Here is a 10,480-nt window from a genome sequence, read left to right as displayed (position 1 = left end):
TCCCTACATGGAAAAAAGGGATCTCTGAAGGCATCCCTCCCAAGGATTATTGTGAGAACACATTGTGAGAATGCTTACTTTGGTACTTATCGTTTTCATTTTTATTAAAAAAAAAACCTTTTTTTTCTAGTTTATTTTTTGGCCACGCTGCACGGCATGTGAGACCTTAGTTCCCCTACCAGGGATCGAACCTATGTCCCCTGCAGTGGAAGCATGGAGTCCTAACCACTGGACCGCCAGGGAAGCCCCCTTTGGTACCTGTCTTTGATGAATGTTACTTATTGCGAGAATGAAACAGTATTCAATGAAATTCAGGAAGAGAGGTATCGGCAAAGTGCAGGGCTTACAAAAGGACTATGCCCCTTACCTACTGTACGGTATTATTATTATAATAATCTTATATATAATGTAGAATTAAGTATATAATACAATGTTATACATAATAATCATATACATAATTATATATGAATACACTGACCTTAACATATAATTATGTAATAATCAACACTAATAATACATGATGCGCTTATTGTAGACTGCCCATCACCTGTTTAGAATCCACAACAAGGTCCTCATTTCAGCTGACCCTGTGGAATAGTGCTTGGTAGGAATAAACTGGCGGGGAAATGATTAACAGGGACTTGGATATTTATTTGGAATCTGGGAGATGGGGCTACATACAATATGCAATCATCTTCCAGCAAAAGGTAACAGAAGCCTTTCTCCTAGATGCCCGGGAAAATGGGAGACGCTGCGTTATTTCCAATATATGCCTTTGGCTTGCTGCATTAACCTTAATTCTGGCATTTTTACTCCCTCCTGCCTTAAACAGTATTTCTACTGGTCTCTCGGCCTGGGGATCCCGAGGGTTTTCTTAAACCCCAGGACAAAGCGCCTCGGAGAGACTGGGGTGGGAAGCCTTTTATTTGCAAAGTGGTAGAACAGCCACGGTGAAAGGAGAACCCTGGAGCGCCTCTCTGGGAAACCGCTTCTCTCTCTTTTTTTTAAATTAATCTTTTATTGGAGTATGGTTGCTTTACAATGTTGTGTTAGCCTCCACTGCACAACAAAATGAATTAGCCTTACACATACAGATATCCCCTCCCTTTTGGACTTCCCTCCTATTCAGAAAGAGAAAAGCAAATATCGTATAATATCGTTTATATGTGGAATCTAGAAAAGCGATATAGATGATCTTACTTGCAGAGCATACATAGAGACGCAGTCGTAGAGAACAAATGTATGGATACCAAGGGGGAAAGGGGTGGGGTGGGAGGAACTGGGAGACTGGGATTGACACATATACACTATTGATACTATGTATAAAATAGACAACTGTTGGGAACATACTGTATAGCACAGGGAACACTAACTAATTCACTGTGGAAACCGCTTCTCTTCAGCCTTTCTTCAGCCTCTCTTCAGCCTTTCTTCAGCCTCTCTACAGCCTTTCTTCTCTGCTTGGAGGGCGTGCATGCCTCTGGGGTTACAAGTGACCTAATTTGAAGGCCACGGCTCTACTGACCTTAAGGTCCCCAATTCCTCTGGGAGCCTCCAGCCCTGGGCCCCCTCCGTCTTTCCCGGGACACTCCCAGGCAGCTGCACCAGACGGTGGGGCGCCAGGAGCCTCCTCTCCTTAATCCTTCTGGCTGGGTCTGGAGGCCCTTGGAGGGGCCAGAAGGCTTGTTGTCTTGTCTTTTCCCCTCCATCTCCCACCTCTGCAGAGGGGCACTGCCTGAGCCCCCAGCCCAACACCTGAGGTACAGACTTTCTTTTTCTCAGATTTCAATTTTTTAAAAAATTTTTATTGGAGTATAGTTACTTTACAATGTGGTGTTAGTTTCTACTGTACAGCAAAGTAAATCAGTTATACATACACATACATCTCCTCTTTTTTGGATTTCCTTCCCATTTAGGTCACCACAGAGCATCGAGTAGAATTCCCTGTGCTATACAGTAGGTTCTCATTAGTTATCTATTTTACACATAGTATGAATAGTGTTTATATGTCGATCCCAATCTCCCAATGCATCCCACTCCCCACTTCCCCCCTTGCTGTCCATACGTTTGTTCTCTATGTCTGTGTCTCTATTTCTCTTTGCAAATAGGTTCATCTGCACCATTTTTCCAGATTCCACATATATGCGTGAATGTACAATGTTTGTTTTTCTCTTTCTGACTTACTTCATTCTGTAAGACAGTCTCTAGGTTGCATATATACAATGCAAATGCATATATACAATGGAATATTACTCAGCCATAAAAAGGGACAGAATTTCTACACCAGCGAGGTCTAGGGAATGCAATCTGGCAAGGAAGGGAAAGAAAGTGTTACTCCTTCCATATCCAGGAGTGGAGGATGCCTTGACCCTATTAATGTTTCCATATTCAGGAAGGGGATAAGCACAGGCCCTGTAAATGTTTCCATGACCAGGAATGGTAGACAGAGCCCCTGCCTCTACTCCCATCCCCTTCTGGGGCAGGTGACCCAATAAAGCTTGTCTCCAGAGGCTGTTAGAAGGAGTCAGGCAACAACGGAAGCTTCTGCCATACTCCCTCCCTTGCAGCCCCACTCAGTCTCAGCCTTCCCTAAGGCCCCACTCAGCCTCAGATTCCTGCAAACCAGAGGAGGGGAGTTGGGGGTGGAGGCAGAAGGGTCTCAGCCCATTCACCCTGCAAACCGAAGGGCAAGATGGCTCCCAGTTTCCAGCCCTGGTGCAGAGCCCTCTGGGGCCCCAGGAGCTAGGGTCCGTCCCTTAGATGCCAGATATCAGGACAATGACAGGTGGGTCCCCTCTGGAAGCCCCTGTTCTCCCTCTGTGGTGGCAACCAGAGGAATTCTGAGACCTTGCCTGCGACAGTCAGATGTGAACTATAAATAAAATTCTATCAGACACCAACAATGGAGCATTCACTCATCCAACAAGTATTTTGCATGCCTAAGTCCCAGGCACTGTGCTAAATTCTGGGGAGTCACAGGAGCTCAGGAAGATGTGCCTTTTCCCCTGGAGGGGGTGGAGTAGGGAGTGGGGGCTCTAACAAAGTCAAGGTTCATCCGTGCTGCAGCAGGTGTCAGAATTTCCTTCCTGTTTAAGGCTGGATCATTCCTTTGTATGGATGGACCATATTTTCTTTATCCATTCATTCATCAGGGGACATTTGGGTTGTTCTACCTCCTGGCTATTGTGAATAACGCTTCTAGGAACGTGACTGCACAAAAATCTCTTTGAGGGATATCTCTTCCCTGGTGGTGCAGTGGTAAAGAATCTGCCTTCCAATGCAGGGGACGCGGGTTTGACCCCTGGTCGGGGAACTAAGATCTCACATGCTGCCGGGGAACGAAGCCCGCATGCCACAACTGTTGAGCTCGTGTGCCTCAATGAGAGGTCACATGCCTCAACAAAAAGATCCCGCGTGCCGCAACTAAGATCCGACACAGCCAAGAAAATAAGGAAAATAAATTAAAATTTTGAAAAATATATTTAAAAAAACCATCTCTTTGAGATCCTGCTTTCAGTTCTTTGGGGTGCAGACCCAGAGGTGGGAATGCTAGACAGACACTCAGTCTGTTTTGCATGTTCCTTTTGCCCCAGCACAGTGTCTGGCCCTCAGGAAGGTCTTCGGAGGTAATAGCTGTGCCTAGAAAGGGTCTTGGAAAGAGTCCTGCTTCCTTGGCTCTCCCTGTGTACCCAGCAACTGCCAAGAGCTCCCAATATATGATCTCTTTTGAGGTAGGAACTGTTATGACACCCATTCCAAAGGGGCCCAGAGCGGTGAAACCCCTTGGCTGGGAAGAGCTGCAAGAAAAGCAAGGTTGGTGGGGCAGAGGCTGGGTCTATGGGAACTTCCAACAAACGCTAAGGGGCACGGTCTTCATCCTAAGAGGTGCCAGCTGGTTTTTAGCAGGGAGGGTGCTGTAGTTAGGTTTTTCTCCGGTGAAGACCCTTCTGACTGCAAGCCCGGAGTGCATCCGAAGCCATCAGAGTGGGGAAGACGGGTTTGGAGCTCTTTGCAAAATCCAGGAAGACACAGGGAGGCCCAGGCCAAAGATGTGGCCAGGGACTCAGGAGGAAGAGGTATGGTTCGAAAGGCATCTAGATGGACAGCTGGACGCGACTTAACGTGCAAGGCATGGGGCTGGAGAAGCCGTTGAAGGCACCCAGGTTCCCGCCTGGCACACCATGTGGCTGACCGGTAGCTCCCCTCCCTAAAAATGGGAGCACGCTTAGGTCGAAAAGGTTAGCAGGTGCTGGGCAGGGACCTCCCCAGGGAGGACCGGCTGCGTGTTTCCCCACTTGCTGGGCCTGCAAGTGTGTCTGTGGATCAGATGACGGCTGTGGGGGTGGAGAGGGCTGAAGGCAGGAAGGGGCAGGGAGGGCTGGGGCCGCGGAGCCCAGACTTCAGGGGACACAGCTGTCTGGCAGTGGAAGGGATCGGTCGTTTGGGCTGGCCTGTCCCCTGGTTCTCTCTTTTAGAGAAGATTGTTTTGTTCTTCTCGTGTCGAAAGGGATATTGTGGCTACTTAAGAAATTACATACTCAATACCTTCCAATAATCTATAAGGGGAAAGAACCTGAAAAAGCATATGTATGTATATGTATTTGTATACGTATTACTGAATCACTTTGCTGTACACCTGAAACTAACACAACATTGTAAAGGAACTCTATTTCAGTTAAAAGAGAGAGAGAGAGAGAGAAGACTAATAAAATAAAAATGCAAAGAAAAGAAATTACAGAAAAAATAAAATCACCTACATGCAGACCAACAAGATATGAACCCCAGAAATACTTTATTGTTTTCAAAGACTTTTTTTTGGATGTGGACCACTTTTTTAAAGTCTGTTTTGAATGTGTTACAATATTGCTTCTGTTTTATGTTTTGGTTTTTCAGCCGCGAGGCATGTGGGATCTTAGCTCCCTGACCAGGGATCGAACCCTCACCCCCTGCGTTGGAAGGCAAAGTCTTAACCACTGGACCACCAGGGAAGTCCCTGGAAACATTTTAGAGTATTTTCACCCATTTTTTTCAATGCAGATATACTCGTGAAAACCACTTTTAACGAAATTGTGAGGTACCATTCATTTACTCATCCAACAGTTTTTAGCTGAGTGCCTATTACGTGCAAAGCATCGTTGTAGGTGCCGAGGATACAAAAGCGAACGAAACATGAAATTCCCTGCCTTTGTGGCGTTTACGTTCTGCTTTTTTTCGTCTAAGATTATCTCACAAACCCTGCCCCTCCCCTCAGTAAACATTTTTTAGAGACATGACTTGTAATGACAGCTTACATCTTCATCCTATGGATATGCTAAAATGCATTTGCCATTCAGAAATAATTGGACTTTCCAGCTCATTTCCATTTTTTCATAAATGTAAAAATAAAAAGTGAAAATCCTTGTACATGCATTGTTTTGTGCCCTGCCACTTCCTTTCTTACAGAGAATCCCCAGGAGTAGAATTATAGTATTTGGTCAATGGGAAAATAGTTGAAGATTCTTGACAGAAGGTAAAAAAATTCTCCATGATCAGGCAACACAGAGATAATAATGACTCTTAAGGTTTGGGGATATTTATTTCATTATTTTTTCTATGCATACCTATCTATGTGTCTGTCTGTCTATCTGCCTATCTGCCTATCTATCTACCTACCTACATAGACTTTGCCATCATCGGAAACTGCATGTCTGAAATCTCGATATTAACTCATCTTTGCCCTCATCGCTGGCCCCGGTCCCTTTAGGTCTTCCCTCCTCCCAGCCCCCACACAATTCTGTGACTTATTGGCACATTCAGTTCACTACAGCCGACTTCAGCCCCTCCTGGTCTAATTTAAATTCCACGGTCCATTCTGACAATAACTGTTAGTGTTTTATTGCTCTGTAACAAACTACCACAAACCTGGTGGCTGGAGAAGGTGCCCATTTATCACCTAACCATTCTGTAGGTCAGAAGTCCAAGCAGGCTCAACTGGGTCTCTGTTTAGGGTCTCACGAGGCTGAAATAAAGCTGTGGGCCGGGCTGAGCTCTCCTCTGGAGGCTCTGGGGAAGAATCCACTTCTGCACTCTTCCTTCACTGTTACTGGTCGTGGTAAGCCAGCCTCCACCGTGGAAGTGGCTCTCCACTAGTCAAGCCTTCAGATGACTGAAACCTTGCCTGACATCTTTTTCTTTCTTTCTTTAAAAAATTGGGACTTCCCTGGCGGTCCAGTGGTTACGGTTCTGCACTTTCACTGCTGAAGGCGCGGGTTCAATCCCTAGTCGGGGAACTAAGATCCCGCAAGCCGTGCAGCGCAGCCAAAAAAAGAAGAAAATTGTAGTAAAATACACATAACGTAAAACTAACCATGTTAATTATTTTTAAGCATACAGTTCAGCAGTATTGAATACACTCATAACGTTGTGCAACCATCACCACCATCCATCTCCAGAGCTGTTTTCATCTTGCAAAACTGAAACTCTGTCCCCATTAAACACTAACACCCCATCCTCCTCTCTCCCAGCCCCTGGCAACCACCATTCTACTTTGTCTCCAAGAATTTGACGACTCTAAGGACCTAATATAAGTGGAATCATGCAGTATCTCTCCCCTCTACAATGGTTCCAATTTCCCCACATCCTTGTCCACATTTGTTATTGCCTTTTCTTTTTCTTTTTCTTTTTCGGAGGGTAGCCATCCCGATGGTGTGAGGTGCTTGGGGCGGTGGTTTGCCGAGGAAGTGTTTTACGCTAGGAGAGACATGACCTGTGCTTTCATGTTTGTCTGATGGCTGTTCGGAGACGGTTGTGCAGGGGTGAGAGAGGATGCCATGATAGAAATTTACTGCCCCCGTCAAGGGACAGATGGCAGTCGGCTCCAGAGCAGTACGATGGGGATAGAGAGAAGTGGAGAGATTTGAGATAGATTTTGATGGTGGGGATAGAAAAAAGATGGCAGTGAGGAGGGAAATTTATGCCTGGAAATCTCACTACAACACTCACACAAGGCCAAGTGTCCAGGTGAAAACTGCAGGCCAACAGCTTTCCATGGAATTTCCCCTGATTCGTGAGCTGAAAGCCCACCTAGAGCCCAAGCTACGAAGTTAGCCTAGGTACCCCACTAACACAATCGGCTCTATAGTACTGTACTGTAATAGGTTTATAATACTTCTCACACAAATAATACATAAAAAACAAACACAGGACTTCCCTGGTGGCACAGTGGTTAAGAATCCAGCTGCCAGTGCAGGGGACACAGGTTCGAGCCCTGGTCCAGGAAGATCCCACATGCCGTGGAGCAACTAAGCCTATGCGCCACAACTACTGAGCCTGCGCTCTAGAGCCCGTGAGCCACAACTCCTGAGCCCACGTGCCACAACTCCGGAAGCCCACACACCTAGAGCCTGTGCTCCACAACAAGAGAAGCCACTGCAATGAGAAGCCCGCGCACCGCACGAAGAGTAGCCCCCGCTCACTGCAACTAGAGAAAGCCCACGCGCAGCAACAAAGACCCAATGCAGCTAAAAATAAATAAATAGGGGCTTCCCTGGTGGCGCAGTGGTTGAGAGTCTGCCTGCTGATGCAGGGGACACGTGTTTGTACCCCGGTCCAGGAAGATCCCACATGCCGCAGAGCGGCTGGGCCCGTGAGCCATGGCCGCTGAGCCTGCGCATCCGGAGCCTGTGCTCCGCAACGAGAGAGGCCACAACAGTGAGAGGCCCGCATACCGCAAAATAAATAAATAAATAAATAGGTAGATAGATTTTTTAAAAACACAGAAAATAAACATTTTTAATGTACAGTGCCTTGAAAAGTACAGCAGTACAGTACAACGGCTGGCATCCAGGGGCTGGCATCAAGTGAACAGGCAAGAAGAGTTACTGACTGGAGGAGGGAGAGGAGGTGGGAGACGGTAGAGCTGAAGGATCCTCAGCCATAGGAGACGGAGGGCCAGCTGCCATTTCACTCACGCCTGACGTTGACGGCACAGGTTCTGGTTCCTTGCTGGGTTCAGTTCTATCTACCCTCTTGAAAAAATGATCCAGTGATGTCTGGGTAGTAGCTCTTTTTTTCTTGTCATAGATGACATGGAAGCACTGGATTGCATTCTGAACAGCCGCTGCAACCTTCGTGTACTGTTCTACATTTGGGTCCTGTGCCTCAAAAATTAACATTGCCTCCTCAAATAAAGAAAACCCCCTTGCCATTTCCTGCATTGTGAATCTCTTCTTAGCAGTACCAGCTACATCACCGCTGCTTGCTTTGAACAACCTGGGCTTGAAATAAAGATACTGTACTACTGTACTCTATACAGTACTGTACAGTAAAGTACACAAGACCACAACCACTTGTACAGGATGCATGCACATGACAATGTACGCCAGACACGTGAACTAACTTACGTGATTGGACATGCGAACACATGTACGCATCTTTGAAGGTTCGCAACTTGAAGGTTCATATGCAGGGGACTTACTAGATATGGAGACGGTGGCCGGGAGAGGCTTGTGTTGACATCCATGCTTCTGCCTGTGATAGGTATTTCCCTTCCCCAAGAGATGTGTTGGTGGGGCTTGGATTCCCAGAGACTTTGGAGGTTAATGACCAACCAAAGGTCTTGCTCCCTGAGAACGAGAGATCAATTCCTTCCAGGGAAGGAATGCCAGCTCGTCCAGGACAAGTCTGGGAGCAGCACTGGGGGCATTTCTGCTTCTCTCATTCTCCTAAGCTCCCCTCTTGAAAAAGGACTGGGGCCCCAGGAGGCAGATTTGGGCAGAAGATGGGAAATGGGCAAGAACAAATCTCTCCTGTAAGTGTGGACTGGGCTCCCATCCCGTTTGCTGGGTCACAGAGAGGCCAGGGTTCCTGCTGCCGCCCTACCCGGGCCTGAAATGCTTGGGAATCCCAGCGTGAATCGTTCATCATGGATTGTTTTGCATTAGATGTGATTTTCTTTAAAAACATTGTATTAAAATATTGTATGTCTTTAAAAATTTTTTTTTAATTTTTATTGGAGTATATAGTTGCTTTACAATGTTGTGTTAGTTTCTGCTGTACAGCAAAGTGAATCAGTTATACGTGTACATATATCCCCTCCTTTTTAGGTTTCCTTCCCATTTAGGTCACCACAGAGCATTGAGTGGAGTTCCCTGTGCTATACAGCAGGTTCTCATTAGTTATCTACTTTATACATAGTAGTGTATATATGTCAATCCCAATCTCCCAGTTCGTCCCATCCACCCCTCCCCTTGGATACTTGGTATCCATAATTTTGTTCTCTACATCTGTGAGTCTATAATATTGTTTATATGTGGAATCTAAAATATTATACATGTTGATTACTGAGGTTTTTTTTGGTGCCTCCTTAAACTTTGGGAGACTCGCCTAACCCCCGCCTGGGCCCTTAATTGGTGTGAAGTGCAGGCTGCTGGTTCCAGCCCTGTGGAATTCGCCTGGGAGGACAGGACACATAGGAAGAAGTGACCCCAACTCTCTGGGGCTAATTAACACCTAGAGGCAGAGGCTAGAGTGTGATGGATCCATACGTTCACTATTCTCCACTCTACTTTTGCTCAAGGAACATTAGATTCCCCAAGCTGAAGCTGACCCAGGTGGGAGGGGCAGGCAGGCAACCAGTGCGCATTCCAGGAGAGAGAGAATTTATGGGAAACGCATTTGGCTCCTACGGAGAACTCATGGCATGTGTCCAGAAACCAGGGATAATAAGGACTTCGTATCTCCCACCGGAGGAAAGAAACATGTCCTCGGAAAGCACAGAGAGCTTAGAAATGCAGAAATCACCTGTTACCATGTATGTAGTTGTGCGTTTACTCTCTCAAAATACAATGAGACTACTACTCTGTTATGGGCTGAATTCTAATCCCCCCAAATTCATGCACTGAAATTCTAACCCCCATCACCTCAGAATGTAACTGAATTTGGATTTAGGGCCTTTAAAGAGATAGGTAAGGTAAAATGAGGTCATTAGGGTGGGCCCTAATCCATTGATCCGTGTCCTTATAAGAGTGAATAGGGACGCACAGGGGGAAGACCATGTGAGGACACAGGGAGAAGGCAGCTGTCTAAACGCCAAGGAGAGAGGCCTCAGGAGAAACCAACGCTGCTGACACCTTGATCTCGGACTTCCAGTCTCCAGAATCATGAGACAATACACTTCTGTTGTTTAAGCCCCCCTAGTCTGTGCTGCTTTGTTACAGCAGCCCTAGCAGACTAATACGACTTAACATCTGAAATGAAAGGACAGTGCCGAGTTTATTTTTCACCATAACAAGGGCGAGCTGTGATAGTCAGGCAGTCTCTCTGCACAGAATGGACTGATTTCATGCAGGTTTTGCCTTTCGGAGGTTAGCGGGCCTTTGGAGGCATAAACAGCTTCACGCTGTCTGTAGGACTGTGGTCTCTCAAGTGAGACCCATGTTGATTGGTTGGCACCCAGAGGCGTGTTTATCAGAGTGAGTCCGTCCTTGATAGGCTCTTTCCC

Source organism: Lipotes vexillifer, unplaced genomic scaffold (assembly GCF_000442215.2).
Source record: "Lipotes vexillifer unplaced genomic scaffold, Lipotes_vexillifer_v1.1 scaffold995, whole genome shotgun sequence".
NCBI lineage: Eukaryota > Metazoa > Chordata > Mammalia > Artiodactyla > Lipotidae > Lipotes > Lipotes vexillifer.
Note: the sequence above shows the minus strand (reverse complement) of the source record.